This window comes from Capra hircus (assembly GCF_001704415.2).
Source record: "Capra hircus breed San Clemente chromosome X unlocalized genomic scaffold, ASM170441v1, whole genome shotgun sequence".
In the NCBI taxonomy this organism is placed as follows: domain Eukaryota; kingdom Metazoa; phylum Chordata; class Mammalia; order Artiodactyla; family Bovidae; genus Capra; species Capra hircus.
This window is the reverse complement of record NW_017189517.1, coordinates 8,404,517-8,432,414: the sequence shown is the minus strand read 5'-3', so window position 1 is coordinate 8,432,414 and position 27,898 is coordinate 8,404,517. Positions and strand designations below refer to the sequence as shown.

The following is a 27,898-nucleotide window of genomic DNA, read 5'->3' as shown; positions in this document are numbered from 1 at the left end:
TTACCTTCATATAAAACAGATGGCCAAAGTGTGTGCCTGACCACTTTCTTAATAGGCGCCAGGATAAAGCAGAGCATCAAAAGGTGCTACTTTTAAATTAAAAACAAAACAAAACTAAACTAAACACAACAGCAATCTGCTGAAAAGAAAAAAAAAAAAAGCAAGGACCAGTAACGTCATCAACTAAATTAGGGCTGACAAGGGACTGGAGGTACTTTGTCATCAGTTTCCCAGGTAATCAGGTGAGGAGGGACCCCCATCCCGGGTATAAGCACATGGAACCTCGCTCTCATTCTCTGTCTCTGAGAAACACACACACACACACACATATACACACACACACACACACACACACACACACACAGAACCTCGCTCTCATTCTGTCTCTAAGACACACACACACACACACACACACACACGCACTTCTTACTCCTGCACCACTGTGTCCTGCGAGCCTAAATGAGAAGAGGACTAGATGAAACATATCAATTTCAAGGCTGGCTACAGGGTGGGCTGTTCTGACCCACACTCCTTAGCCAGTGTCTTTATTTTAACATGTTTCCTATCTCATGTCATGATAGGGAGCTTTTATCCTATGCTTTAATTCCCCAGCATTTACACTGTATTTCTTGACCTGACCATCTGCATTTTCAAATCAAGATGTTCCAACTCTAAATGACTGCAGGCCAGCCTGCCTAAACTGTTAAAGGTAAAGAAAAGATTTTCCTCTTTCTGAGAAGAGCCCAAGTTGCTATATAAGGTACTTCAAAAACATCATCAATACAAGCCCAACATCTAAGAGTTTTTTCACCAAGTATAATACAGAGCACACTGGCATTTCTGAAAGGAAAAAAAAATGTGTTTTTATTGTTAGGATCTAGCAATATTCATTTTTTTGCTAATGAGGAAATTGGTGGGAAAACTACATGTACCTAAGTCATGACCAAAAAAACGTGTAAGAAGACAACATTTGAACAAGAAATGTAAGAAGCCCAGAACTTCAGTGGAGAAGTTGGAACAGGGCAAAATGGACTGGAAAGAGACTGGTTTGTAATGAAAAGACTTGAGTTCAACTTCAATTCTGCCACTTATTTCTGAACTGTGTGTCCTTTGTTAAATCAGTTCATCTCTCTGAACATAAGTGTCCTCATCTGTGAAGACATAATAATAACCCTTGGGATCGCACAAGGTGGTTGCAGGGATCAAACAAAGAAACGAACACAAAAACACTGTACACTTGAAAATGTTAGACATAGGTCAATTACCTGTATTACACATGACCAGGATACACAACAATACACAATTTGTAAGTCAAGACCAATATTAACTATTCTGCTTCCTCCCACTTTTTCAAGGATTCAAATGCCCTGATCTAGACAGAGGTTGCACACATTTAGGCATTTCAAAAAACAAAACTGAAGAAACAGAAAACAATCTAAGTACACTATTAGTATTCAGCCATTCAAATAATGATGTGGAATATCTTAATACAGGAGGGAATATTTATGATAATAACAAAAGGTTTCAAATATATTATGTATGTTGTTGTTGTTTAGTTGCTAAGTTGTGTTTGACTCTTTTGTGACCCCATGGACAGTAGCCCACTAGGCTCCTCTGTCCATGGGATTTCCCAGGCAAGAATACTAGAGTGGGTGCCATTTCCTTCTCCAGGGGATCTTCACAACCCAGGGATTGAACCCTCATCTCCTGCATTGGAAGGCAGGTTTTTCACTACTAAGCTACCTGGGAAGCCTATGTTGTGTGTGTGTGTGTGTGTGTGTGTATCAAACAATTATATATATGTGTGTGTATGCTGCTGCTGCTGCTGCTAAGTCACTTCAGTCATGTCCGACTCTGTGCGACCCCATAGATGGCAGCCCACCAGGCTCCCCCGTCCCTGGGATTCTCCAGGCAAGAACACTAGAGTGGGTTGCCATTTCCTTCTCCAATGCATGAAAGTGAAAAGTGAAAGTGAAGTTGCTCAGTTGTGTCTGACTCTTAGTGATCCCATGGACTGCAGCCTACCAGGCTCGTCCGTCCATAGGATTTTCCAGGCAAGAGTACTGGAGTGGGGTGCCATTGCCTTCTCCCATATGTGTGTGTGTGTATATATATATATATATATATATATATATATATATAACATATATTAAAGAGAGAAGCAGACAGTCACTGGCCACTGTAAGGATCTATAACAGAATATTAATATTGGTTGTCTCTGCTTGGGGGGGGTCTTAAAATGGATAGTTCTTTGTATTTTCCAATTTTTCTACAAGCACAAATTACACTGTTAAACGGGAAATTAATATCCTCAAAATCAGTATTCCTTTAGAGAGGGGGAGAAGGAGAAAGGGAGAGAGAGATGAACAAAGGGAGAGGGAAAGGGAGGGCTCAAATGAGAAAGTTAAAAGTCTTGTTCCACGTAAGACTATAAGAGACTTACAAGGACATTTCAACAATTACTGAAGAGACTTATCAGGTGGGACTTCTTACGAGCAGACCAGCTGGATTTTCATGAAGCATTGGACCGGTGGAGGTAGATCCCGGTGAACTGGCTTTAAAATTGAGTTCTGATCCACCTTTGCCATGCAGTGGTTGCCTGTGCCCTCTGTATGGGAAACCCTGCCCTGCGCTCCCTTCAGTAAGCATACAGACAGAGTGCAGACCAGGGTCTCCCAACAGCAGCTGCGTCAACGTTCCACTTCAGATTTTCTCTCTTCAGTTGTGATTTTAGGTGGGAATGGATGGCTCGTTGAGTTACCTTTTCCTTTGGAACCATCCCGCTGCAGGAGGGTAGTGTGACCTTGCGGAACAGTTTGTTCCCTGGGAATAACCATACTTTTGGATTTTCCATGAATCTTATTAGTTCAGTCTTAGAAAAAAGGCACAATCTGACAATATAACAGATAAGAGCCTCAGAGTCTTCCAAGAATTATAGGCTGAAGTCAGCATGTCACTATACAGACCATAACAGCAAATAATAAGATCAAATATTTATGAACTCTTTGGGCTTTTAACACTGTAAAACACTGTGCGTGTGTCATCACATTTAATCCTCTTAAGGTGTCCATGAAGTCTATACTACTATTACCCCCATTTAAGAAATGGGGGGTAGAGGGACAGAAAGATTAACTCCTTTATCTCAAATCACAAACTTTATAAGCAGCTGAGCTGGGTTTCCAATCCACGTCTGACAGAGCCCTGCCTCTTAACCTCTGTAAGCATCCTGAAGGCAAATATTAAGTGTCATTTATTAATGACACTGCAGCCTTCTTAAACCTAGGACATCAAAAAGATGTTGCCAGAGAGTGAGAAGTAGGATTATTCTATTTTGGAGACAGAGAACCATGATTCCACTATTTGCTATCTTGAGTCTGAAGACTCAGTAGTAGCAGACAGATGTTGAGATGTAGTAGCCAGTCCCTTGTCAAGAGGGAAGCGGTTTCTGCATAGGAATGGTAACTGTACCCTGTGAGGAGATTTAATAATCTGAGAATATGTGTAGAAAAGAAAACAGCCACTGAGATGGAAACCTGGGGGTTAGGAAAGGCATCAACATTTAAGAAGAGACAAAAGAGAGGGAAGAATCAAAAGAAAAATAGAGAGAAAGCAGTGTTGGGAAAGCCAAAGAGAAGAGTTTGTGCCAATGAGGAGGAGGTGATGAACCTAGTCCACTGCTGCAGGAAGGAGAAGTCAGGTGAGGTCTGCAGAGAACAGTGGGTTTAGTTTGGTGGTCACTGGTGACCTCAGCAGTAGGAGTTTAAGGACAGTAATAAGCGCAGAAGAGAAAGTAAAAAAGATTGAGGAATTAATGAGTAGATGAGAAAACAGACCAATCAAAGACAGATTAGGTTGGCTCTTGGCTATCAAGGAAAAGAAGCAGTTTGAGAGGGGGAAAAGAGTCCCAGGAGAGACTTTTGAGAATGGGAGTCTTGACAACTATCTGTATGCCAATGGGAAAACGCTGATAGTCAAGGAGACAGTTAAAGTACAGTATGGGAAACAAAATACTGATCTAGGTCTCCATGGCTTTGGGAAATGATACAATCAAAGGAAAGATAGAGGTCTTAGCCCTAAAATGGAAGAAAAGGCCTTCTTTTGGGAGAGGGAGGTTGAACGGAAGGACCTGTAAGATCCTTCACAGTATTAAGACTTTCTGATGAAGGACAAAAAAAATCCTGTCGCTATTGCAGTGTTTGGATGGTGAGGAAGGAAAGGTACACCTATGGACTCAGGTTTGTTCTATATGGCACAGAAAAAAGTAATGTTAAAAGGATCTAGTCTACTTCAGAAAACCACCAATAATCCCTTCACCTGATGCTAAACCTAGACATTTTTTCAACAAAGAGGTCTCTCTCTCTTTTCTTGTCGTATCAGGCTTCTAAAAGCTGAGATTGATACCTTTGCATGAAAGTAACATGCAACATGCAATCTACCTGCACACTGACAAGAATATACGGAAACCATGTCACTTTAATAATGTGGCTTGGGGCTCCCTCCCCCACCTTGGGCCCCAGGCTGTCCTTACTATCTCTAGACTCAGCCTCCTACTTCTGCCTAAAATACCTTTAGGATTTCTCCTGTGTGCATAACAAATAACAGCATGATGTACATTTCAGCACTTATTCAAAAGAGGTTTCCAGGTGCCAGATACAAGTGGTGGAAGATCTTGTGTTTTTTCCTTTAGATCTAAACAGTCTGAATCTCAGTATTGCTCATGGGAACTGTTTCAAAGGCTGAAGTGTCAGAATCAGAAAGGAAAGAAATGTGTGGGTGGCAAGTTGCTACATGCAAACCTGTCATATTCTTCTTTCATTTTCAGACCTGAATATGCATGGATGCAGAAATTATAGCTTATCCCAAAGTTTTTATTGTCGGCATCAAATATAACAAAAAATGTCAAGAAGATAAGATTGGTATATTTAAGTGAAAATGTTCAACAAATTTGATCTTTAACTCAAATAGCTCTATCTGTTAATGAGCCCTTTCACTCCCTTTGAATATACTCTGAGAGAAGGTTGTGGGGCAAAGTACAGAGTAAAATCTCATTTATTCAAATTTCACTACTTTGACATTTACAATAATTAGAATGGAGAGAAGCACTTTTGTTTAGCGATCCATTTAGACATGGGTACAAAATAATGGCACTGAGGAAGAAACAAAAATATTTATTAAAAATGTAGGCATAAAAATGTCCACCACAGCATTGTTTTATAACAACAATAAAAAAGAAAACACTCTAAACATTCATCAATAGAGAACTGGATAAGCAAATTATGGTACATATATACAATAGAATATTACCAGCCTTTTAAAATGATGATGTGGACGCACATTTATTGACAAAGTATGTGCACAAGATGTAAGTAAAAAAAAATGCAAGTTACAGAATAGCACACACAGAATTATCACATTTATGTACAACAAAGTACATATATGTGTATATACATAGAGAGGCATATGGGTGACAGACACTGAAATCTCTGGTTGGTGACTGAAATCTCTGGTTGGTGAATTTGTGGTAACGTTTAACTTCTCTTTACTTTCATATAAAATAAAAAATAGAAGAAACAAAGTATTTGGGAACAAACTTTTCTAGAGTCCTCAAATAACTTTAATTCACATGTCAACAACTGAGACATTAATTATACATAATTTCGTTAAATCAGGTCATCTCAGGACCTTTACCAAAAAAGGAATAAGCATAGTTTGAATTAATCTAGGGAACAGGTGTTATTGCATCTCTTTAAAAAATACTTTATAAGACTGACCCACTTCGTAATTCTTTTTTAGTAGTGAGTGGGTTTTATGTGTGTGTGTGTGTGTGTGAACTGAACAGCAAGTCTCAAAGTTGTTCCTTAGCTGTGGCGTGCACACACACACATACCACCACCACCATCATTTCCATTATTAATCCACATCATCATAAAGGATACTAACAGATATTAAAACTGATTACATTAGTGGAAATAAATATATACTTAAAATACCCATAGTGCTTCCTAGCAAGAAATCTATAACAAATGAGAAAGGAGTCAATGGTTGGAATATAGGAGTTCAATTTATTTTTTTTCTCATTTATTTTTTTAATTTTTTTATTTTTTTAATTTTTTTTTATTTTTATTTTTACTTTATTTTACTAGGAGTTCAATTTAAATTAGACTGAATGACATCTCTGCTTCATATGGTGGGATAGTCTTAGCCAGAAAAACCTATGGTTTTCAAATTTATATTTAATAGTTTTTAAAAATAAATCATCATTTCTATATAATGGAGTAGGATAAAATTATGAATCTTACAAACACAGTCAATGTTTATGAATATGTTTTCCTCATACAGAACTTGGATATGTATCAACTATACCAACATGAGTTTAAGCATTACTCCCGGAACTTATTTTAAGCCTGACCTAATGAATCAAGTAAATATTTCAACAGCTATTTATTGAGCACCTACTGCACTGTTCCAGGCACCAAGAAGAGGTTACTGAACAAAATAAAGACCCTGCCCTCAAGGAGCTGACATTCTAGTAGAGAGACAAAATAAATAAACATGTACATATCCATTCATTCAACAGAAACAGTGAACAAAACAAAACTCTTGCCTGCAGATAATTTATGTTCTAGGATATAGATAAAACAACACACAAATAAACATTTTATTCAACAAACATACATTCAACATATTTGTTCTGATTGGATCGATTTATATCTGTATATATTACGGACAGTGGGAGATGGAGAATCAGGAGGACAAAGTATTAGTTTAAATTAGGGAAGCCTCTTTGGTAAGGTGATATCTGAACAGGGAGCTGAAAGCAGGGAGAGACGAGCAGCGGGGCTATCTGGGGAAGAGGAGTCCAGTCAGAAGGAATGGCCATTGAGAAGGCGCTGAAGCAGAGGAGGCTTCTCATGATGTGAGAAAGGAACAGCATGAAAGCCAACGTGACTTGAGCTAGCGAGTGGTGAGTGAGAAGCCAGTGAAAATGCGGATGGTGCAGTCAGACAGAGCTGGGGGACCATGTCACAGAGAGTCTGACCATCCATACTAAGGACTCTCAAGTATGCTCCGAGGAAGCCGTTGGAAGAACCTGGGCAGAGGAGCTATTACACGATCTGACTTATATGTAAAAACAGTGATGGTAAAATAGAGCAGGGAGGCATGGAATGTAAGAAGGAAGATTACCTAGGAGGTTGTTGCCAAAATCCAGATATGAGAGGGGGAACTGAGAAATGGAAGTGATGAGAACTGGTTTGGTTCTCAAGTTGCATATATTTTGAAGGAAAAGTCAAGCTTTGCTGCTGCACTGGGTGTGTAATGTTAAAGAAGAAAAGATGCAAGACAACCTCAAGGATATTGACCCAAGAAACTGGAAGGATGAGGTTGCCATTTATTGAAATGGAGAAGCTTGTGGGGTAAAGCAAATCTGGGGAAGGGGTAGGAATATTTCTACTTGGACAAGGTAACTGATAGGTGCTGATTAGGCACCGAAATGGAGATGTCAAAGAAGCAACTGGAAATACAGTTGTGGGTTTTAGATAAGAGGTCCAGGCTGGAGGATTTGGGGGAGTCCCCCATATATAGATGGGCTTCCCTGGTGGCCCAGATGGTAAAGAATCTGCCTGCAATGTGGGAGATCTGGGTTTGATCCCAGGGTTGGGAAGATTCCCTGGAGGAGGGCATGGCAACCCACTCCAGTATTCTTGTCTGGAGAATCCCCACGGACAGAGGAGCCTGGTGGGCTACAGTCCATGTGGTTGCAAAGAGTCAGATGTGACTGAACGATTAACACATCCACATACGGACAGTATTTCAAGTCATGAGAGTGGTTCTCTAGAAAATAAATATAGATAAAGAACACATCCAAGAGCCAAGTCCATGGGCCCACCAAAATCTAAACTTGAAGTTAAGAAAGAACCAGCAAAGGAAACAGAAGGATTGGCCAGTGAGAGAGGAGAAAAACCAAGAGAGCATGGTATTCTGGAGGCCCAGTGAGATGAAAAGAGTAATTGGGTGGAATACTATGATGGGTAGGGGTGGGATGTAGGGGGCAAAAGCCAGACTGGTTAGGTTTAAGGAAGCATGAGAGAAGATGAGGGGAGATTTGAGGGGTTGTGCTGTAACAGGAAACTAATAAATGGATTGGTATCTAGTGAGGGATGTATAATCAAGGGAGATTTTTCTTATTTAAATGGGAAAAACAGGAGCATGTTTGTATGCTGATGGGGATTATATGTTACAGAGGAAAATATGATGACATAGGAAGGAGGGCTGATCATTTCTGAACTGATCATCTTGAAAGATGTGGGGCTGAATCCAGAGGAAAACTGTAAGGGCTGGCTTTCTATAGGAGCAAGGAAAAGAGACATAATAACAGGGGGGAAAGGCAGAGTAGGTAGGCATAGATATAAGCGGGTAAGAGATAAACTGGTGGAAGTACAAGGGAAATTTTATTTTCTGTTTTATCTGTGAAACAAGAATCTTAGCCTGAAGAGCAGGAGGAGACATTCAGGATTTCAGGAGAAAGAAGTATGAAACAATCATGTACGTTGGTATCAAAGTAATTCAACTAGGAAAATTCTAATAATACTAATACTAATAAGGAGAATGAGGTACAGGAAGATGGCTTTATGTATGCCAACATATTTAAATCCCTCAACCCTATGGCTTAATTTTCTACTACTATCCCCATATTGAAGTCAAGTGTATAGCAGACTTTTGGACTCAGAGGGAGAGGGAGAGGGTGAGATGATTTGGGAGAATGCCATTGAAACATGTATAATATCATGTAAGAATCGAATTGCCAGTCTATGTCTGATGCAGGATACAGCATGCTTGGGGCTGGTGCATGGGGATGACCCAGAGAGATGTTATGGGGAGGGAGGTTGGAGGGGGGTTCATGTTTGGGAACACATGTACACCCGTGGTGGATTCATGTCAATGTATGGCAAAACCAATACAGAACTGTAAAGTAAAATAAAGTAAAAAAAAAAAAAAAAAAAAGAAGTCAAGTGGGCCTTAGAAAGCATCACTATGAACAAAGCTAGTGGAGGTGATGGAATTCCAGTTGAGCTGTTTCAAATCCTGAAAGATGATGCTGTGAAAGTGCTGCACTCAATATGCCAGCAAATTTAGAAAACTCAGCAGTGGCCACAGGACTGGAAAAGGTCAGTTTTCATTCCAAATCCAAAGAAAGGCAATGCCAAAGAATGCTCAAACTACCGCACAATTGCACTCATCTCAGATGCTAGTAAAGTAATGCTCAAAATTCTCCAAGCCAGGCTTCAGCAATACGTGAACCGTGAACTCCCTGTTGTTCAAGCTGGTTTTAGAAAAGGCAGAGGAACCAGAGATCAAATTGCCAACATCCGCTGGATCATCAAAAAAGCAAGAGAGTTCCAGAAAACCATCTATTTCTGCTTTATTGACTATGCCAAAGCCTTTGACTGTGTGGATCACAATAAACTGTGGAAAATTCTGAGAGAGATGGGCATACCAGACCACCTGACCTGCCTCTTGAGAAACCTATATGCAGGTCAGGAAGCAACAGTTTGAACTGGACATGGAACAACAGATTGGTTCCAAATAGGAAAAGGAGTACATCAAGGCTGTATATTGTCACCCTGCTTATTTAACTAATATGCAGAGTACATCATGAGAAACGCTGGACTGGAAGAAGCACAAGCTGGAATCAAGATTGCTGGGAGAAATATCAATAATCTCAGATATGCAGATAACAACACCCTTATGGCAGAAAGTGAAGAGGAGCTAAAAAGCCTCTTGATGAAAGTGAAAGAGGAGAGTGAAAAAGTTGGCTTAAAGCTCAACATTCAGAAAACGAAGATCATGGCATCTGGTCCCATTACCTCATGGGAAATAGATGGGGAAACAGTAGAAACAGTGTCAGACTTTATATTTTTTGGGCTCCAAAATCACTGCAGATGGTGATTGCAGCCATGAAATTAAAAGACGCTTACTCCTTGGAAGAAAAGTTATGACCAACCTAGATAGTATATTCAAAAGCAGAGACATTACTTTACTGACTAAGGTCCGTCTAGTCAAGGCTATTGTTTTTCCAGTGGTCATGTATGGATGTGAGAGTTGGACTGTGAAGAAGGCTGAGCGCTGAAGAATTGATGCTTTTGAACTGTGGTGTTGGAGAAGACTCTTAAGAGTCCCTTGGAGTGCAAGGAGATCCAACCAGTCCATTCTGAAGGAGATCAACCCTAAGATTTCTTTGGAAGGAATGATGCTAAAGCTGAAGCTCCAGTACTTTGGCCACCTCATGCAAAGAGTTGACTCATTGGAAAAGACTCTGATGCTGGGAGGGATTGGGGGCAGGAGGAGAAGGGGACGATAGAGGATGAGATGGCTGGATGGCATCACGGACTCGATGGACATGAGTCTCAGTGAACTCCGGGAGATGGTGATGGACAGGGAGGCCTGGCGTGCTGCGATTCATGGGGTTGCAAAGAGTCGGACATGACTGAGTGACTGAACTGAACTGAACTGAACTGATCCCCATATTACAGATGAGAAAACAAAGTCAAGTCAGCAATTCATCTGTGTAGCAGGCTTACCGGGCAGCTCTGATGGTCCACCAATGATCAGTGAAATCATTAAAGTGAATTAAAGTGAAATCAGATAGCAGCACTGTGTTTTCCTCCAGCCACACTTGTACAGATGTCGAATTGGCAAAGATGTGAATTTAACTAGGGTGGGGATGTTGCCAGTTGATGAACAACGGGTGGGGGGAATTTAATTCAATCCATAGTGTAATCAAGAGTGATCAGCATGATGGATTGTTGTCACCTAAGTGGGGGAAGAAGCTAAGTGAGGAAATGGACACTCTGAGTCTGGGGACTGGAAGGAATGAACTGTACAGGCAGACAGTGATAGTCAAAAACAAGATGCTTGAAATTACGATGAGGATAAAGGTTAATTTGAATGACCATCTACTGTTTTCCTTCAGAGTAGATGGCTGAGGTAGGATAGATAAGATCACTGGAGAAGAAAAATTCAAAGAACTGAGAGGTCAGAGCACCTGAAAGTCATCTACATGGATACTGAAATCATTAAGATTTACAAGAGTAATGTTGGAGGGTGTCTGTCAAGGGGCAATGGACAGTAGTGTTGAATAATAATGAAACACAAGAAAGAGGCCTCTTAGCTTCTCTTCAATTAAAGGAAAACTAAAAAGTGGTGCACAGTCCAAGATAAACTAATAGAGAACAAACATTTGGGACTTCTCATGGTTATAGTTCAGAAGACTGCCCCAAACCCTTGTCATTTTCACAAATAATCAGTTTCATATCAATTTGCTACTTGCTGACTTCTGATCATCTAATATGCACTTTAGTGACAATGTCACATATTAAATCAACACACAGACAAAAGGGACTGAAAAGTTGAGGTAAGTTAGACACTGTCCAAAGAACACTGTTTCACTTTTTTATCTTTTATACAGGTAATATAATTCATTTTAGAAGCTTTGATAAAAGTATAAAAATAAGAATCATGTATGATTCTACCATGTAGTAATAACTAGTTTTGAATCTTTGGAGGTGTGTGCCTCTCTTATAGGGAATGAGAGCCAAGAGTTGGGGCCTGAGTCCTCAAAGAGATTTTGTTTTTATTCTCGAACCTTTTTAATCTTAGCAGTTTGCAATAATTCAGGTTCCTGTTAAATTATGGAGAAAATACATGCTAGTTACTAAAGCATCATTACTATTAATGAAAGGTTTTGCTCTAAATGAGAAATACTTGTTTTGAATGAATAGAAATATCTTCAATCTGTAGCAGAATGGCTTGGTATAGAGGTACTGGGGGGTGATCAAAGATTACAGACAGCAGAAAAAAATGTAAGAAAGAGAAAGCTGAAAAACTCATACTTCAGTGAACCTGCAGCTATTTGGTCCTTATAAGATTTGTTAGCCCGGCAGCCTAAGAAAACAGGGTGAGCTGAAACTGGCAAAGGTGAGGTTAATGGGACTATTCCAGTTCCAAAAGCATGTTAAAACATGGATGGGATTAATGCACTTAGAAAACCCAATTAAAGGTCTAGTAATGATTTATTTTTATGAATACATGTTTTCTTCCCTAGTATGTATCAATGAATTCAGAAAGCCTAACTGGACCCTCAGTCTCCCTGTCTATATATAAAAAAAGTAGGTTGCAAAGGGAAAATGGTATATTATCTGAATTTGAGTAGATCACCTTTGTAGAGACGGTCGTGATTTCCTTATACGGAATTCAGAAAACTATGAACTCCTACTCATACATCAGCCAATCAGAAATTTAAAAGGTTGGGGAATATGATTAACATTTCAAATAGCTCTTCCTTCAGATTTAGTTGATTCTTTCCCAGAGAGCTTCTCATATGTCACTACACCATGCACGGTCTGTTAGAGACAGGCACTGATAGAACATCTCTGCAAAACAAGAGCAGAGCTGCTGATGAACTATACGATGGTATCTTAGGAAATAAAGCAGCGTTCCAAATACATTATCCTGTGAAATGGGTAACGAAGCTGTGAGACTCCAACACGTCAATTTTTCTCTTAGTATCTTTCATGTGCTCTTTGCTCCTCTTGAGAAATGGCATATACCTTTCACATCTATACTGGCTCCAAATCAAACTTAAAAAGAGGAAAGCTCTGACTGCAAGCCTATCACCATGCCCCATTCATGCACATTTATGACTGGACCATATGTTTTTCTTGGTAGATAGGTGAGCCACGGAAATTCTGAGTTCAGAAATGATCCCAGACTTACAAACATGGACTTGCATGAGTGGAGTGTTTCACCCCCACCCCCGCTCACTGATATTCTTCAGTTCGTTTAACTTAGAAGAGCTTTCAGCCCATAATGAGCAAAGAAATACACTCAACCAAGTAAAACAGGATAACAATGCACCAATAAGAGATGGTTTTCTTCATAAAAGTGTTTCAGAAAATACTCCAAAAATGGATTGCTCCTTCATAAGCTGCACTTGTAAGCTAAAATTTAATTTTATTCTACAGTTGCATGAGCCTCATGAAACGTCTCTGAAACTTTTGTTACATAGAAGGATGCCTTAAGTTCAATGTTCATTCAACCACAGTGATGGGGATGGAAAGATTCATTGAGAACCTATATATGTCAGACAATTCACAGGAGTAATCTTCATGAAGCCCAGAAATATGTAATACCCCATGTTTTAGATGAGGAATCTGCAATAGATCACAAAGTGGGCAAGCGACAATGAAGGGTGGACATGCTTATGATGTATGTATTGTGTCTCAGTTGAGGGTTCTCCTAGTCCCCTACTTTCTGTGACCCTCCAAACATGGGGAATAAGGATAATTCTTTCCCCTATATTCCTACAAATGTATTATGAGATGGAGAACCTGAAGAACTGCCATGCCTAAGGAATATTTACACTACCCCTAAAGACTGTACCACTCTGGTGGCTGTCTAAGATAGAAGAAAGCTCACAAGAATAGAAAGCTATTGGGTTGGCCAAAAAGTTCATTTGGGGTTTTCCATAAGTTGGTTTGGGAAAGCTCAAACTTTTGGGCCAACCCAATACATCACGAACTCCTCAGCATAGTTCTACAAGTTAAATGTGCTCAGAATCCTCCTAGTTCCTGACAGAATCCTATACATCTCAATCCTCAAATCTATTTACAAAGAAACAATGTGGGAAAATTAATCTTACTGTGCTTCTCTATAATGAAATGATTTGTGCAGAAACAGGAATTTTATGACAGATTCTGTGTCCTCTAAAAGTTATCTTTAATTTCACTGCCATGTAGAGATTGATGAAAGAAAGGAGACTATACACTATGCAACAGCTTGTCCTGGCTCATTGATGAAGGAATACAACAGAACTCCTTGGGTTTAATTTTCAGAAATACCAAAGGCCAGCATTTTTGATTCTCTATGAAATTCAATATAAAGGAATAGATAAGCAAAACTTAAGTCAAATCTGGTACATGAGACCTTCCTCTCCCTTCAGATCAACAAAGTTTGAATGGGGTATCTGCTATCAATTCCTCCAAAGAAATCTCAAACATGTTTTCTTACCAGAAAAAGCAATATATATTCTAGGGAATCATGCTTTGATAAATTCATAGAAGAGAGAAAATTCCCATTAATATATCAGACGCTTGCTGATATTCTGGAGTAACACTAACAAAATATGTTAACGTAGTACGTAAGCAACTAGGGTAACTCTGTGGGTAAATTTGGTTTACTTTAACCTCTGATAATATATTTGTTAAACTGTGTATATTCAGTTATGCCCAGAGATCCCTTTTGATAAATATCAAGTTTTCAAATACTGTTCTACTGGGTTTGGAATGAAACTATAGAATGGATAATTACCATCTGAGAGAGGAAAGCCTCTAACTACCACAATTACCCACATTAATTCAAATTGCATGAAAAGAGAAAATAACAAATGTTTGGAAGACTGCACTATGGGGGAAACTAAGCAAACTAGCACAAAGAAAAACCTGATATTAACAGAAGAAGGAAATCATGTATTTTCTCCCGTTGTATGGGGTAATGAGAGTCAAGCTTGGAGTCCACTTGATTTGTTTCCTGGGTCAGGAAACACACAAGTTTACCAGTGGGCAGCAATACAGACAAGGCAAGTGAGCCCTTCATTAGGTGATGTAATAACTGAGTGCAGCATAAAAGCCTATTTCTAAGCCCAAATGAGAAACGTTCTCAGTTGAGAAATATCTAATTATGGACCTTACCATTTTCAAAAGCTGTCTACCTCCCTTTACATACAGCAAACTGCCATATTTTGACACCATTCACAGGTTCATTTATTATATGAGTCACAGACCATGGAACTGTGACATTTTCCACAGTTGAGCGGGGTGAAGAGCAGGACCATTCAGCGGAGGCAATTAGAAGACACAAACAGTCATCCTTTATTGGTCAAGTCCAATCATATCTCCAGTGGAATGCTAACGGTACTTTTATATAAATAAACCAGATCATCAAAGGTAGAGACAAAGAAGATAATGTTATCATGAAAGATTCATTAGAAACCAGTAACAATTTTTTGATCATGAGTAGAAAGTTAATTATTCTTTTCCCCAGATACAACCCAGCTATTTCAAAGATGGTCCCTGGTCAACCAGTACCAAGGAGCTCTCATTAGATCTGCATGCTACTCAACTCTATTGCTGGGGATTTTATGAAAAAACAAAAAACAAACAAACAAAAAACTTCATGATGGATACAAAGTTCAGGTATTTACTTAAGGCTTGCAAAATAGATTCTAGGGATCAGAGGGATCAGATGTAATTATCTCATTTAATATAAGCAAGGGAGCTGCGTGCATGTGTGCTAAGTCACTTCAGTTGTATCCAACTCTTTATAATCCCATGGACTGTAGCCCGCCAGGCTCCTCTGTCCATGGGATTCTCCAGGCAAGAATACTGGAGTGGGTTGCCATTTCCTCCTCTAGGAGACCTTCCCGATCCAAGGATTGAACCCGAGTCCCTTACGTCATCTGCATTGGCAAGTGGGTTCTTTACCACTAGAGCCATCTGGGAAGCCCAAGGAAGGGAGCTACCTGAGTTCATACTCTCATCTAAACGGGACTTAGAAGCTGCATTCTCAGCTTTCTAGCTCAGTGTGCCCACCTTGGGATTCCCTGGACAATTGTGACATTACTACCTATTCAACAGTGTTTCTCATGTATAAGAGAGGACATGATTTATCAAGTGGCATTTTATTCATCACTATCTTGCAATAGTGACAGAGACTTGGTAAACACTCAAGCCTCCATGAGGAAGGGGGCAAGCCTACGTGTAGTCTGGCTCTCCAAATGGTTCCTTTCTAAACTGTGGTGTTCTTGATTCGGCCATCTCTTATTATGGAAATGAAAGAAATAATTTCTTTTCTCTCATTCATTGGCCTCTAATACAGCAACATGTTCTTCTATCATCTTCTATCATTTATTAAATATTAGTAGAGTATCTATGAGATATTTAATAATGAATTTGGTATGGAGGGGGGATATAAAACGAGGGCACGCCATTCTTATCCACAAATAGCTTAAAATATGGTTTGAGGATGTTCGATTTACACACAAGAAACACCTGGGGAATAAAAGAGGTACATGAAAATATGACATACAGTCTGCTCTGAAACATAAAGTGAGGCCCTGTGATGTTTATGCAGGCATTTCTAAGGTTGTAATGCTGCAAGGAAATTGTCTGATACTATCACATACTTCTTTAATCTCTGTATTTACAATTGGCTTAATGAAGCCAAACAGAGTAGGGCCTTACGGACACATAATCTAGCTTCTATCAAGGGACTTTTGCTAAATAAAAATTTGAAGACTGGAAGTTCTTCCATGAGTAATTCAGGAGAGGAGGGAATGACTGTAGACAAAGCAAACGATAAAGCAAAAACAAACAAGAGTGTCTATCTCATTTGAATTCAGAATGTCATACCTGAAGGGAAAATGAACTACTGGGTATCCTTATAAAAGAAATTTTCAATTAAAAGCAGGAATTAAAATTGAGTTGGTAAGGAAGCTTCTTTGAGCAACCACAGAGACAATAAAATTGTCTGGAGGAACAATTTGCCATTGAATTAAGTGGGATGGCCACAGAAGGTACATGATTGCTTTGGGGACTACGTTTAGTATCATAATAGCAAAAAAAACGTTCTAAGACCTCTGGAAGATATGTGAATCTGCCACAAGATCACATCAGAGGTGTTGATGCTGAAATTCCACAGAAGATCAAGATGCATGAAACAACTAGAGAAAAGTTCATGTATGTTGCAAGAAAGCCACTTAATATTTCTTGGCCAACCCTCACTGCCTCACATATAAACATTATGTACATACCTGTAACTTCTGGAATAATGAAGAATTCTTTCAGTGTGACTCTAGGCCATAATGATCAAACAAATTTTATTGGACAAAAGGATGAATTTCACGTTACTAATTTTGGGTTTATTGTCACAAAATATACTTATTTTGACTTTGCATTTAATTCAGCAGTACAACATGGTGATCCAAAAGCAGTACTTTTTTTTGGATCATTTGTTACACACACATACTATGATGTAAGCAATAGGGCTAAGAAAGAGGAAATCATCATATTTGATATTATGTGTTTTTGACATTATTACTACATTGGGTTGTCTCTATAAACCTAACCTTAGAATCCTAGAGATAGGAAAAACTTAGACTAAAAACTCCTTTTACAGCAAACTTTCTTTCGCATGACACAAGCTCAACTCTCTCAATAGGATCATCCTTTACAGAAAGAGTACATTTATATTAAGGGTCTCCCATGAACTTTGACTCATCGTGGATTCTGGTAAAGTGGCTCTGCATATGGCTTCCTGAATGATTAATTTCCTCAATATATAAAATGAAACACTGGTCCATGACAAAATGGAAATGGATTTGGTTGCAAGAATAACAACAAATAAAGGTTTAATAAAATCTCATACAAAAGACAAATTTCCTCTATTACTGCTGTATTTAGATAAACTCCCCATGAAAAATGTTATTATTTTTAAAGTCTTGCTGCTAACTTTTAAGAATAAAGTTTTCCCTTAAATTATAAGAGAAAATATATTATTTATGCAAAAGTGACCCTGGTTGGCTTAGATTTCCCCTTAATGCTCCAACAAATGTTTGAAAATGCAGTGTAGCCACTCGACTGGGTGATACCATATGCTAAAACGTAACTTATGAAATAGTCATTGATTCCAAGAAATTAAAAGTTGGTAACACTCAGAAAGTGTGCTTACAAATGTGAAATGGGAACATGATGAACAATTTGTGAAGTAATTAACTAATGTGCCAGAAATGAGCAACTTGCTGATGAGACTTTCCAGGTTTTTCACAGTGGGTCCTACTTTCATTTCCCTGAACTGGGAACCAGATGAAGTTTGACATCCCTCAGGTTAAAGGAGTACCGAGCCATTTAAAAATCAGGATTTAACTATTAATAGACGCTAGAAGTGAAAGTTGCTCAGTCATGTCTGACTCTTTGTGACCCCATGGACTGCAGCCTGTCAGGCTCTTCTGTCCATGGGATTCTCCAGGCAAAAATACTGGAATGGGTTGTCATTTCCTTCTCCAGGGGATCATCCCAGTGCAGGGATCGAACCTGGGTCTCCTTCATTGCAGGCAAATTCTTTACCGTTTGAGCTACCAGGGAAGCCCAATAGATGCTATGTACTCAATAAACCAGTGGGTCACTATCTCATACTCTTATGACGCATTTCATATAGAGGGATCTCTATACAAATGACAGTGAGGTCTTGGTAGAATTTCTCAGATTACTGAATTCTAGATTTGATGAACTCTATATACCGCTAGCTAAGAAAATTATATCATATTAAAGGAATGATTTAAGGAAATTATGCAAATGACACTTAGACTTGAGTATTAGGCAGGTATGCATAGAAACAGGCTAGAATTGTATGTTTGTAAAGCCTCTCAAAGGATGACTTAAGTCACCATTCAATGACGCATAACAATACTCCAGGAAATAACAATAATAATAAACACTCAATCAGGCACCAGCGGTTAAAGCAAAGCAAAACTCCAAACCAACTAATTGTCCATCTTCTTTCAGCAGGCTTTTTTATATCAGCATTTAGTCAGTTACAATAACCACCCTATCACAGCACCAATCAACTCTCATTATGGTTCCAATTTTTAAACTCAGGCAGCTCACAATTATCCTGACAAAAATGCCAAGCATTTCCCTCTTCCAAAAAGAAGATCGACCATATAAAAAGACTATTGTATAAATGCTTCTATATTTGCCATAAAAAACACTGTGTCAAATATTCTGACAGAAAATTCTAAGCAAAATAACAAGAGAGCCTGAGCTTTAGGTGAATGATAGAACCATTTAAAACCTGTTTGCAGAGCTACCTGTATGAATTATTAGCACAAATGGGGGAAAAAAGCAATGATGGCAAACGTATTTGAAAAGATCTGCCATCATATAATCTCCTCTACTGACTCACTGAATTCCTGCCATTTCATGGCATATCTTTACCACTACGGTGGCAACAGGGATTATCGGGCCTGGGCCAGGTCACCCGGAATATTGAACCCAGAAGGTGGAGCCTTATAGCCTAGGTGGAATTTCAGAGCACTTATAACTTTGTGGAAGAAAAAGAGTGTTTCCTTTTTCATTTTGGGTCCCTGAAACTGACAAGACTGAAGTGTCTCGACTGACAGAAAGTTCTGAAACAAATCTAATACAGAATTGTTTGAAAACCATCTGGAATTCTACTTCTTTAATACTATCACTCCTCACCAGTTTGCTTGCATCTTTTGATGTTATGATGGTACACAATTACAAAAACAACACCACCATCCCGCCGGCTGGTTGTCAAACTGCCTCTCTGCATCCACACGAAGGTGATAGCTAGGAGACCAGAGCCCTTAACTCTTCGACACCAAGAACCATGCAAATAGATGAACATCTCCACAGACAGTAAAAGACAAACAAAACACACCCCAGCCCTCAACCTTGAGGTCAAAATCCACTAGTCTCATCAAGGCTTGAGAGGTTCAAGAAAGCTGCTGTTTGAGGGATTGTGAAATATGAATTATGGAGATAAAAAAACATTCACCCCCCCACCCCAACTCTGGAGAGAAGGCATACCAAAAGAGCTTCCAAACCATGGAAAATAAAACGCTGCTCTGCGTGCCCCAAGTGTGAACAGAAATCAGGCCATGGTCCAGAGCAAAGAAAAGCACTGAGCAAAACCAGCCATCACGGTTCTCTTGGCCTCTTTTCTCTAGGTTAATTATTGGTTTGAATAAAGTCTCATGCCTAGATCAAAGACACTGGCACTTAAAGTGTTTCCTGAGCCTATTATCTTATGCGAAATTTAAGAATTGGTAGATTCAAATACCCTTGTGACATGCAAATGCTTTGTTTCATGGACTGCCCTACTGGAAGCAGAACTTTTCTGGTCTGAGCAAATGACTCTCTCTGGGAATAGAAGAGAAGAAAGAAACAAAGTCAGTTGGGCTAGGTGACTTCCCTTGCTGGTGAGGATATTATGAATGTAAATATAACAAACAGCTTCCATAAATGTGCTTTTTATCCATTTGCTGTCTCTAGTGTTAAATACCTATCTAACCACCCACCTAGTCAGAAAGAAGTGGTCATTTCTTACCAGTGATCTTCATGGCAAATGAAGAAATGGAGCCAGATTTTGACCCTACCATTTCCTCTTGCTCTGAGACCCCTCTTACTCAGTGACCACATCAATATATATTTAACGCAACTGGTAAATTTCCGCAATGATGCACCCTCCCCCATTCCCACCCCCAAGGACATTCAAATTGTTTCCCTATATGGAATTTCCTACAATGAGTTCTAGATTAAAAATATCATTGCCAACAAATGGCAATCCACTCCAGTATTCTTGCCTGGAGAATCCCATGGACAAAGGAGCCTGGTGGGCTACAGTCCATGGGCTCGCAAAGAGTCAGACACGACTGAGCGACTAACACACACACACACCACACACACACAGACACACACACACACACACAAGTGCACATGTGTGCATGCGGCTGCCCAACTGGGGGAGAAACAGGTTATGTTGATCCCTCCAGCAGCAGATCAACTGTTAACGATTAGGGCTCGAAACTTAGGACAAATCTCCTTATGTGCACTGTAAACTCCAGCCATCGTCAGTAGAGATCAACATGATCACGAGGCTGCCTAGTATCTGAGGATGTTGCACAGATATCTGGTCATTGATTGGTTGATAAAGCTCTTGGGCTATTTTAGGCCCAGATGTGTGACTGGGCTTTCTGAGTCTGGAGGAATGGAGGGAGGTTTCAGGACATTTGTACATTAAAGGTTATGAATTAACTATTAATAATAGTTAATTTAGAAAGTATATAAATGAACTATAATATAAAATAAAATTTAAAAAATTAAATGAGAGATTATGACACAGTATAGAAATACTCAGCTTCAGATCTCTCCTAGGCTCTGCCTATAACTTCTTCAGCGGAAAGAGTCTGCAAAGTGTTAACACTTGTATTACAGTAAATCATCCTTATGATGATGTGGGCAGGGACCAGGGAATACTGTATATAATACTTTTGAGAATTTTTTAATCAAACCAACAAGAAAACACTTTTGTTGTTGTAGCCTTGCTGATTTGGGGGCCAGATTATAACAATGGGTTTGTTATGCACAGGATTTTCTGTTATACTATTTGCTATATACAAAGGAGCATACCTGTTGACATCTCATTTCTGAAAGCTATCACTGTCATTTTCTAGGGTCTCTTTGTCAATTATGACAGTGTTATGGGATGATTCTGTTAGGTATTTTTTCATCCTTTGTATTTTTACAATCTATGTCCTAACACCTTGGGGTTGTTACTTATATTTGACTTTTCCAAATCTTTACAACAATTTTTTTTCTCATATAAAAAATGGACATCATCTCTCATGCTAGCTACTTGTTTTATGCTGAGCCAGAATTCCTATACACATCTGAGGCCCTTATGGAAGGAGATGTAACATGGCTACTGGCTATATGTTAAATCTTTTCAAGAAATCAATGGAGGCTTTTCCAGTACTTTCACTTCCAAGACTGTCAAAAGCAGTTAGCATCAGAGAATCTGATGAATAACTTAATCAGAATTTTAGTACAGACGTGTTATCTATTCACACATTCAGCCTGGGCAAAACATATTAAATGTATTAGTCAGGGGCTTGCCAGTTATTAACCTTGGTTACAGCTATTATAATGATCAGAGAAACGCTTTCATTTAAAGTTTCCCCGTTCAGAAGTCACAATTCCCTTTAAGCAGTGTAACCATTGAAACCAGTGCTGTTGCCTTCAATTTTTTTTCTCATGTCTCAGTAATTCACTTTCTTATGTAATCTTGAAATGTTAACACTTGCAAGGAAGGATGGAAGGTTAAAATTGGCCCTTTTAACTTATTTTAAATATTCAAAAGGCTTGACAGAAATAATGTGCTTTGTCCTTATTCTTTATTATACACAACTTTATTAATTTAATAAATATTTATTTAAAAGGTAATTTTTGCTGGGCATTGCTCTCTGACTAAGAGGGAGGTGGAGAAAAATAAAACCAGTTATTCCTTAATGAGCATAGGATTTAGTAGGCAAAGATTCTTAAATACAGCTTTCATGGAAAAAAGGATAATAAGAAAAAGGCTCTTGATAGGGCTCTGTGTTTTTCTATCACACTGTAGATTAATATTATACTAAAAAAACTATACAAACAAGAAAACAGGGGCTAAAAACAATGCCTATACCAAGCCATGAGATTCACTGAATGATTACATAAAATATAGCTAAAAAATCTTATTTGCTCTGTTTTACAAAGCTATTAAGCATTATCAAATATGTTGCTGAGCAATCTCTAAAGGTATTACACGTTTGGTGCAGGATATGTATTTAAAACTGAATTATTTTAGGAATTCCAAAATAATTCATCCCATAATAGCAACAGAGCTATGAACATAACATTGGTTTCTTCCATTATCTTTCATGTATGTGTGTCGTGTGTGTATGCATATGTGTACGTGTGTGTGTGTATTACCTCCTTACATCTAGTTTTACTTGCTGAAATTCTTCTTTGTTATTATTGCCAGTTATTTTATTTATTATCTCCAACAGACTGGCTTTTTTCCTAAAAATATGAATTTAGCTTCTGAGTTAAAGCCATGAGACACTTTTAAATATGTATCCCAGTGACCTTTCATTTGGATTACTTTTTCAGCTTGGCCTCAAAAACAGAATTGAGAGCCAATCTTATTCTATTTAGCTACAACTACTATCATTTCCTTGCTTTCTGAGAAAGTACCATCCTCAGTCATTTTTTTCCACCTAAGAAATGAAGAGCTTCACCCTGAAAAATTTCCCAGTTTGGTTATTTTTTTTTTACAGAGACCATAAAGAGAAGGTCCTTGACTTTGAAGGCACAACCAACCAGAATCATCTAATTTCACATTCAAATAATGCCAAGCTAGATTTTCTTTCACATTTGAATGAAATTTCCATTAACTGAAAAGAGAACTAAACATGTGAAATAATCTGTGACTTAGGAAATTTGTTTGGGGTTTGAAAATTATGCTGATTCACTGGTATTCTGAAGGAATACCTAAGATGAATACAGATACTTTGGTATATTTTTCACTACAATAATTGTAATGACCTCTAGTTCAATAGTAGCAATATAATAACTGCAAGCCTCTTTAAAACATAAAATTTGTCTCCCTGAGCTAGCAGAGTCATTCATTAACAAATAAAATGTGCTTGCTTTCTTTGCTTTTCTTCCTGTAAAATAATCCCGTTGTTTATATTTCCCATTTTAGTGATACCACTCAGAAATAGGGGATGTATGTGTATAATTACCCTTACAACCATTAGTCTGAACTGAAAGTGTCAATCAAAAATGTTTAATCCCATAGCCCGTAGAAACAAAAAAGTTTTCTAGATGTGAGTGAGTGAGTGAAAGTCATTCAGTTGTGTCTGACTCTTTGTGACCCCATGAACTATACAGTGCATGGAATTCTCCAGGCCAGAATACTGGAGTGGGTAACCCTTCCCTTCTCAAGGGGATCTTCCCAATCCAGGTCTCCCACATTGCAGGAGGATTCTTTACCACCTGAGCCACCAGAGAAGCCCTTTCTAAATGTAAGTACCAAAATCTGGAATCTAAGTTTTCAGAGTCGTAAACACTAAACATAAACTAATGTTTTAATAAGAGGGTAAAATTTGTGTCTACTTGTTTTGCAGGGAGTGCTATACATGATAGCTACTGGTTATATGCAAAATCCATAACGATCATTTTCTTCTGTATTGGATATGATAGTGCTCATGTTCATTTGAAATGTATTTTCTTTTATAACTGAGTCAATCTCACTTCCCTAAAGAGCAGTAATGTTTAAACCAGTGCCCTTTCATTTAATTCTATTAAATTGAAAAGCCTCTGTCATAATAACCCCAGAAATTAAATTACACAAACTTGCTGATATACAGATTTGACATAACTCAAACATTTTACATGCTACAAATGTTTGCTGGGAGTACATTCATCACTGCGAATTGATCGATGAATTCATCTAAACTTTAACATCCTTTCTGTATTAGAATATGGGCTTGAGCTGTGAAGCCATATCACTGAAAATTAGATCTTAAATTGTCACATACTAAAATCAGAGAAACTAAACAAATCTGTAATAGAGTAAATTCTCAGCTGACAGCTAAATGTCCTGAACATCTGAGGCCTCTCAATATAAACAATCCCCCCATATACAGTATGAAATCAAAACATGTATCAGAACCCATTTTAATTTACCTGGACAATTTAAATTTCCATTAAATAATGGAATTTAAGCTTAGTGACTAGAATGCTGAACCTAGGAAATTTTTGCTGTTGAATCGCATTTTTTATGACACTTGTTCATTTTGGGCAAAATGTACTAAATTTTCTCAACCTCAAAGTAGCTTATAGTAAACTTGTATGGTCTATCTAAAAAAAAAAAAAAAAAAACCCAATGGTCATTTCTCAGTTTATTGACTCATTATCCTATTTTTCTAAAGAGATTTGGGATACCTGAAAATATCATGTTAAAAACTGCATTCTCGAGAGGAAGTATTTACTCATCGTTTCTCCCAATGGACTGTTTGCTAGTTGCCACAAAATAAATTTAAAAAGCAAGAACTATACAGTGGAAAGTCAGTCAACATCTTGAATGGATCATCAAAATTAACATCTGTGATGGGAGAAGAAACTCGCTAAGTTTAAGCTAGGTAAAAATAATTCGATAGAGAAGGAAAATGTCCCCTTAGTTCAGATCCCAAGTCCGCCTGGGCCCACGGGATCAGTAACACACACTGCTTCATTCCCATTGCATCAAGCTAACACTCAGGGAGACCTGCTTTCTGGTCTTGAATCTAGTTTGCCCAGGACCATAACATAGCAGTTAAATCACTCTTAAAAGTCCTCTCTAGAAATATATGAATAGAAAAGTTTTGGTTGTCAAAGGATTTCTACTTATCTACACATTTTAGCTACCCCTACAGTAACCCAACCAACAGTGTGTACTCTGGAAATGGAAAGCAAGTGTTGATGAATGGTAAATAATTAGGCAGGGAAAAATGCTGTTACTAAGTTCTGGAACATTTCAAAATCAAAAGATATTGCTTTGGGCTCGGCTTTGAATCTTTACTATCTTGTTTCTAATATCTGTTATTATTCCTCTATTAAAATAGATACTAGAACATTAATAACACTTTTACATTTAAGACTCGATTTCCTTTAGTTAATGTTTATTTCAAGCAGCTTTGAAACATGTATAACAAAGAGCTTTATATGATTAAGTTTTGAAGAACTCTGAAAAGCTTCTGTACAACTCATTATTCTTGGTAAAGAAAAATCAAAGGTACGAACAAAGTTCTCTATACACAATGAGTAATAATTTCCTTACAGTTCTAGAAAGACTTAGTTATATCACGGACAAAAGTAAATATGCTACGAAATAATGGCTAATTATGATTCTCTGTGCCACAGATGGTTTCTCACTGCCACTTGAGCCTACATCAAGTCTGCCCCCATGGCAACAAGGAAAAAAGGGAGGGGGGGAAAGGTGCAAAAATCCTGAGATTAATCATGGAAATCAAATTGCTCTCTGTAGCAATAACAACATGGAGGTATTGTTTCTTTGTTTAATGGCCAAAGAGGGGTAAGAAAGGGCAAAAGTGTAAAATTGAATTTGAAAGAAATCAAGGGATGTAGAAGCAGAAATGCAATAGAAGATAGGAAACAGAAAAGGAAATAAAATAAGAAAGCTCTTCCAAGGATCAGCATTTTCTTTCATCTCAAGAAACAGTCCTTCAGAAATGTAAAAGCAATTTGTTTGCAAGAACAGAAAAAGATCAGTTTCAGAAATTTCAGATATGGGACAGAGTGTCTATAAATGCATGGTTTCCAACTTCATTGGGGGTGGAGGTGGTTCTCAGTGCTACTCAGCAATCATTTTTCTTACTTGTCTTATTAGTGGTTTTCAACCCAGGCTACACATTAGAATCAGCTGGAGAGCCTTAGAAACTATTCCTACACAGACTCAACCCTCAGATATTTTGATATTATTGGTTCCTGTTTAGCACACAGAATGGAATTTTCTTAAAGGTCCTCAGGTGATCCTAACAGGTAACTAAGATTGTGAACTATCATCCGAGTAGGAGTCAAAAAACATTTTTTTATAAAGGACAAGATCATAAATAATTTAGGCTTTGTGGGGCAACTATTCAATTCTGCCATTATATTGCAAAACTTTTGAATAGGCGTGACTGTGTCCCAGTAAAATCTTATTTACAAAAATAGGTGGTAGGACTGATTTGGCCTGTGGGCCATAGTTTATCCACCCCTGGTCATTAGACTGTCTCTTCCCTCTCCCTTTCCCTAAAACCACTGTTGCAAACCTTCACCCTGTGTCATCCCTATGCCTGATTTTTAGCTGATGACTCTTCATCTTGCTTCAATCATCCAGCTGGAAATTCTTCAACTTCCTTGTCCATCACCTGCAGATTCAGTGCACCTATGTTCACATCTGTCCTCATCGATTTACTGTAGAAGCAGTATCTCTTCAAGGTGAATCTGATCTTCTCACATATTCAGTTCCATCACTCTCTCTCTGACTCCTTTGAGACCCTTACTCCACAAAGGATCCCATCTCCTATGTCTTCAACAACTCCATCTCTACTGGCTCTTGACCTTCAGCTAACAAATATATTTAAGAGTCTTAGGCAAAGAACCCTCAAAGCCTTCTTCAATTCCGTGTCCTCTTCTAAATACTCACCCATGACTCCCCTTCCCTTAGAAATTCTACAACTACTGCCTGTCCCCTGTCGCTTCCCCTTCACTCTTCAAGTCACTGCAGTCCAGCTTCTGTGTCTACTACTCCACTCAAGGCGCTCTTAGCAAGAATGCTCAAGACCTTCATATGGTAAATTTCTAGTTCTTGTTTTACTTGTTTTCTCTGAAGCATCTGACATTGTTGACTCTTCTGAAAACCCTCTCCCCACTTGGTTTTTACAATGCTATGGGATCTGTCACAATCTGTTCTTCTGTTGCAGGGCTTCCACGCTATTATTGCCTAATATTATTTGAAAACTCATTTTTTTGCTTCTCATGCTATGTATTCCTCAGCTATTCTCATGGCAACAGCCACCACCTACATGTGATAACTCTCACATTTTATCCCTAGCTCACACCTCTTTCTCAAGCTCTAGGGTCATATTTTCAAACACCTATGACAACCTGTACTTGGGTATCTTTTTTTTCCTACTATTGTTTTTCTTTTATTCTCCATCTTGGTTAATAGCTCACTATCAACTCAACTGCCAAAGATAAAATTCTCACTCTCTTGCAGGGAGAGAGAATAATACTCTAATAATACCCTAATAATACTGTGCACATGTTAAACAATGTCTACCTGAAGGTATGTCACTTCTATCTGCACAGTGGATGGCAACTATATATGTTCAACTGTACATGGTGCTCCTGTTTTCCCTCCAAATCCAAACAGCCACCAAATCCTCATGATTCTACCTCTGAAATACCTCCCAAATCCATCTCCTTTTAGCCCCTGCCACTGCAAATGTTTTAAGGCAGATTTTACTCGGCCCATAATTTTCAATAACTTCTTAATAGATTGTTTTCCTTGCCATAGCAGTAGCCTCTGTTTCCTGTTCCACTTTTCGCTTCTTCCTCAGGTCATTGTCCAATCCTATTTTCTCTTTGCTAACAAAACTAGTTGCCATATTTCAGGAGTAGAAGTGCCATGGTTTTATGTAAGGGACTAGTGATCCTTTCTCTTTGATTACCCA

At 38.4% G+C, this 27,898-nt stretch overlaps 1 protein-coding gene and 1 non-coding gene across 3 annotated transcripts in view; both read right to left on the bottom strand.

The window, feature by feature from the left end:
- FGF13 (fibroblast growth factor 13) overlaps nt 1–27,898 on the bottom strand; it is a 467,971-nt gene that overhangs the window by 33,028 nt on the left and 407,045 nt on the right. The window lies entirely within an intron of this gene.
- MIR504 (microRNA 504) lies at nt 2,593–2,686 on the bottom strand. The gene has a single exon (NR_129776.1). It is a non-coding gene; the product is annotated as a microRNA 504 (primary transcript).